The 5635-nt window shown below is 45.9% G+C and overlaps 1 pseudogene; it reads left to right on the top strand.

The window, feature by feature from the left end:
* Positions 1–1221: 1221 nt before the first annotated feature.
* LOC115071971 lies at positions 1222–1345 on the top strand (annotated as a pseudogene).
* Positions 1346–5635: the final 4290 nt, after the last annotated feature.

Genomic DNA, 5635 nt, shown 5'->3' with positions numbered 1-5635 from the left:
CCCTAAGGGGCTCGGCGCCAAATGGAAGGACTCCCCTTTTCAGCAAGGGGCCTCCTGCTCTCTTCCTGGCTTACCTGGAAAGTGCCTCCAAGCACGGATGCCTGACCTTATTTGGAACATGACCTTTGGCATAGTTACCTGGAATAAAAACTACCCCCAGGTTTTTTCTATATGATATTCAGGCATTGCCTGATAGTCGGACGATAGGAGCCCACTGCCACATGTAAATAAAGCATACTATGAGCACCTATCAGCTGAGGCATTGGCTACTGCCTCCACACTATATTTTCCCTAGTTCTCTCACTGAATAAATGGAGCTGTTTCACTGAGTCTGGAGCTGTTTCACTGAATCACTGCATCTAGAGCTGTTTCGAGCTGTTTGCATCATTGAACATGCCTCCCCGGAAGGGCTTTCTTCTGTCAGTGCTCACTGGCTGTCCTGACCCTGTTCATCGCTTCTGCTCCCTTTGTCCTTGTGGACCAGTGGCCAATGACCCACGAGGGGAGGGAGAGACCCCCCACAGCCTTGAACTGTCGATTTTCCTATGTCAGGCTCCAGAGTGCTGTGACTTTAAGTGTTTGCCACCATGCCTACCCAGGTCAATTCAATTCTTGTATTTTACTCTCTTTATAGTATAGACTATTATGCCTAAGAGATAGCATCTAGAAGATTCTAGTGAGAGTCAAAGAATATTCTTTCTTATTTGAAAGGTTTGTTTATACCTTAGGTTTAGTACCCTCTGCATCAGCTGCTGAAGTATTCACCATCTTTACAGGCCTGCAGGAGAAACAGGATGAAAAAAGAAAAGGAAGGATGTGGGGCCATTGCTGTAAGTGCCAAGGATATGAGCAAAGAAAGAAAGCCCAAGTCAAGGCCAAGGTTATATGTTGAAGGCCCTGCTTAACTACCATATTCCTTCACTTGCTGACAGTTGCCTGAGGCGTGATAAAATCTGAGACTGCTTTTTTTTTCCTTTTCATTTTTTTTGAGACAGGGTCTCACATAACTCAGGCTGGCTTTGAACTTGCTCAAGGATGATCTTGAACTGCTGGTCCTCCTGACTCTATTTCTGGAGTGCTGGGATTACAGACATACGGTACCAAAGCCCAGCTTTGTTCCCCTCACACTCCTGTTCTGGGGATTGAACCTAGTGCCCCATGTATGCTAGACAAGAGCTCTCTCACTGAACAATCTTCCCAGTCTTCTCTCTCTGTGTCTATCGATAAAAGTGACTTCAAGCTCTGCATGACGTGGCAGCAGCTAAGGTTTGCTAAAGTAATTGTGGTGATAGGAATTACCAGCCTCCGAAGGTCCTGAGGAGGCTCATTCTATCCTAGTACAGTTCTATGAAAAAAAAAAGTGACTTCAAGACATTCTTTGCCTATAGTTTTGAATTTTAGAAAGATCTTTCATCCATGAAAGTAACATAAGCTAATAAAAGCCTAATCCTGATAATTAAGCTAACTTTAAAACCATTTATGAGGCTGTAGTAAAAGTGGCTAGGTTTTGCATAGCCCACAGCATTGAATATTACCTAATATTTCAGAAAGGTGACATGGGTTGACCTAGGATGGTGAAAACCTGGGTACTTCCTGATAGGTAAATCCAGGCAAATCAGGAGAAAGCACCAGGACACAGGCTGTTGGCCTGGGGGCTTTTATAGGGGTTTGGGGGGAATGAGAAAGGCAGGAAGACATTTCTTAAAATGTTAGGTCAGGGAGAGAGTCCAGGGCTTATCAGGAGAGGACAACCTCTGTCAAACTGCCCCATCCATCCCCTTCTGTCAGGAAGGATCTGTGGCCTTGGGATAAGGGGTCTGTTTGTCTTTTAGGATTATCAAGGGGGAAGCAGGCTGTGCTGAAACAGCTCTGGCAGCGATAGATAGATCGAGTCTCTGGTCATGGGTGTAGGGAGTCTGTTTATCTTGTCTGCAGGCAGTCAGGGTGCTCATTAACTCCGTCCCTGTGATTCCAGAGGGCTTGCAAAACCATGAGGCCCTGTTGCATTGGGGAAGGGGTTGCTGTAGATCTGAACCCTAACACTTCCCAGTACCCCATAGACAGGATGTAGTAGTCCTCAGGAGGTGAAGGTAGGAGAGGATTAGGATCAGAAGTTCAAGGTCATGCTCAGATACAGAGTGAGTTCAAAACTAGCCTGAGATACATGAGGATGGATTTGGACTTAAATACAGCATCTTAAGCAAAAAACAATAAATTTTTGTAAAGAAGTGAAATGGCAAAGATAAAAGACTCCAGGGAAGGAATTGTGAAAAAATTAACATATAGGGGAAACTAAGCTATCAGAAGCTAGGGACCAGTTCCACTATATAGATTCCTCTAGTGACTTCCAGGCTGATAAAGGTCTAGGGTTGTTTCCAGTGATCAACTTCTGTCCTTATAGGGAAGGGAGAAGAGAAAAGTCTTAAAAGTTTTATGTTCTGCTTTTAGGCATATTTTCTTTTTTTTTTCTTTTTTAAAATATTTTATTATTTTTATTTTTTGTGTATGCATGTATTGCCTGCATGTAGGGTAAGTGCACCCGTGTCATGCAATGCCTGTGGAGGTCAGAAAAGGCTGTCGGATCCCCTGGAACTGGAGTTACAGTCAGTTGTTAGCTGCCATGTGGGTGTTGGGATTCAAACCTGGGTCTTCTGCAAGAACAGTCAGTGTCCCAACCCAAAACAGATTTTCTTGTATTTACAGCTTCTCAATTATCTTGGACTCAAAATAATGAGTGTGCTAAATAGGGAGTAGTCCTGCTATATTATTGCCTCAGGTTCAAGATCAGCCTGAGTGAGCTACCAGTGAGTTCCAGGCCAACATGGGCTATTGTGTGAGAGCCTGTTCCTTAAAAAAAAAAAAAAAAAAGATGGTAAAGGTCCCAGAACCCACAAGGTAATAGAGGTAAAAAGACAGAACTGACTCTTATAAGTGGTCTGCCAGAACTCGTGTGTGGCATACCTACACCCAGCCTACACACAAAAAATAATAATAAAAAAATAAGAATGTAAAAAAATTCAGGCACCAGTCAAAACACACCTTTAATTCCAGTACTCAGGGAGGCAGACACAAGTGAATCTGTGAGATCAAGGCCATAAGGAGTTCTAGGCCAGCTGGAGCTAAAAGGAGACCCTTTCTCAAAACAACCAAAGGAATTAAGTTAAAAAAAGAAAAAGGAAAGGATGGAAGGAAGGAAGGAAGGAAGGAAGGGAGGGAGGGAGGGAGGGAGGAAAAAGGAAGGAAGAAAGGAAGGAAGGAAGGAAGAAAGGAAGGAGGGAGGGAAGGAAGAAGGGAAGGAGGGAAGGAAGGAAAAGGAAAACAAAACAAACAACAAAGAAAGGCCTGGCGAGATGGCTCAGTGGTTAAGAGCACTGGCTGCTCTTGCAGAGGACTCAGGTTTGGCTCCCAGAACCCACATGGTGGCTAATGACTGTGGGCGCGCGGGGATCTTGGAGCGCCAGCTGCTGGCGTGGCGCCGTTCTCCGGCGCCGCTGGGCAGGTCTCTGGCTCTCTGAAGCTGCAGGTGCCGGCTCTGTAGATCGGCGGTCCCCGGCGAGGAATTCAGGCTCCGCGGGGGACTGCAAGCTGCCGGGTGGGCTGCGCCAATCTGCAGGGGGCTCCCTCTGTGCACGCAGCCCATTGGCCACCAGTCCACGTGGGGCAGGGGAGCAAAGCGGGAAGCACAGAGGCGTCACGAGTGAATGTTTACGGAAGGACAGCCCCCTCCGGGGAGACTGTATCACAGGCTGGTCCCAGGCGCAGGATACAGCTTCAGACAAGTTCAATGATCTCAATGATACAGCTCCAGACAAGTTCAGTGATACAGCTCCGATTTATTAGGGGGAAACTAGAGAATTTATAGTGTGGAGGCAGTAGCAAAAGCCTCAGCTGATAGGTGCTCTGTAGGATGCCCCATTTACATGTGGCGGTGGGCTTCTATCAGGCTGTCAGACACTGCCTGATTAAAACCTGGTAGTTTCTGTGCCAGAGGTCCTGTCTCTGTGAAGGGCACTTCAAAGGTGAGTCAGGAAGAGAGTAGGAGGTGCCCTGCTGGGAAGGGGAGTCTCTGCATAAGAACGCCGAGCCGACTTGCGGCTATCCGGACATGGAGAGTGCGACCCAAACAGCAGGGGTCCCCAACATCTCCCCCTGTTTGATTTAAAAATGGAGAAGTGCCATCACAAGCCCTAAGAGCCAACTCATTTTATCTCGGGAGAATCCAAAGTCTGATAATTGACCATGACCTGTTTTGTAGTGATTTTAGCAAATGGCAGTAATTTGTCAGCAAAATAATACACAGCATGACCAGGGGGCCAACAAGGGGCAGGAGCCATGAAAACAAGGGATTACTAAACCAACCTAATTGGTGGGTTGAAATCTTGAAAATAGATCATTACAAAGTTTTTTGAGAGTGTTAACATCGGTTTCAACAACATTTGATTCATTTACAAAGAAACAGCATTTTTCTCCCAATACTATACACGTCCCCCATGTTCAGCAGTTATCAAGTCCAGTGCTCTTCTGTTTTGGAGCACAACCTTGGTGAGAGAGTTGATTTGTTGTTGGAGAGATTCCAGGCTGTCAGTCGTGGATGCCATTGCCTGGTCCATCTTGTCTCGGAAATCTCCTGCCAGGTGCTGGGCTTGCGCAATTGTCACCGTAGCAATGCCTCCAGCACCCAGGGAAAGTGCAAGTCTGATCCCTACCAGCAAGGGGAAGAAGATTTCTCTCTGCTGGCAGCTGTGTAGGAGGAAAGCGGCTTCTTCCTTTGAATAGGTACACCTGGTATGTAATCATTACTGGTACACAAAAAGTGGACAAAGAGAAATTAACACAGTTTTGGGCTTTTTCTTTGCACCATATGAAAAGAGGGGGGGCGATGCATGCTGTACTGGAGAGAGTAGTATTAGTGAGGCATTTGTAATGAGTAGGCTTACTCTTGCTGGAAATGCAAATTGGAGAGTTAGCCAGTTGTTTGAATAAGGGGATATCCATTAGATGAGAGTCAGTGAAATCTTTTTCTGTTCCTGGGTAGAGAAGGGTGGTATTAACTGGTACTGCTGTCAGTAAAGGTCTATTGCTGGATGTACAAAAAAAAGAAGTTAGGCATTGGAGTGGGTCGTGAAGGGAAGAAAGTTAGCAACATACTGAATGTACTTGTTCCAGGACATAGTTGATCTTATTTGGTCCTCTGTTTGTCTTTCCTGTAGAATAACATTATGATGAGTTAGCACAGACTTAGCTGCAGGTACAAGCTGTCGAGAGGTATGAAAGTCAGCTGTAGGGTACCTAGAAAATGCACCTGAGTAGAACTTTGCTATTACTCCAACACTCCAGTGATTGTCCCATGGATCTGATTTTTTCCTTGAAATGTTTCTCTGACATAAAATCTCTAGAACATGGTATTAGGGAGAGTGGGGGCTGGCTGAAGCATTGCTGTTAAGCAGGGTAAAGACAGCCATGAAGATGACAGAGAAAGAAGCTCTTGGGGGGCATCTGCGGCGAGCAGTCTCCACTAGGTCATGGATCTCTTTCCACGTGATCCGGTGTGGCTTTGGGTGTCGTTTCCACCTCTTTCTTTTCTTTGTCTCTGACAGGGTCATGCAAGCCATCTTTTTTTTGGGTTGGGGGGGGT

This window comes from Nannospalax galili, unplaced genomic scaffold (assembly GCF_000622305.1).
Source record: "Nannospalax galili isolate Female #2095 unplaced genomic scaffold, S.galili_v1.0 scaffold879, whole genome shotgun sequence".
Lineage (NCBI taxonomy): Eukaryota > Metazoa > Chordata > Mammalia > Rodentia > Spalacidae > Nannospalax > Nannospalax galili.
This window is presented reverse-complemented; position numbering and strand designations above follow the sequence as displayed.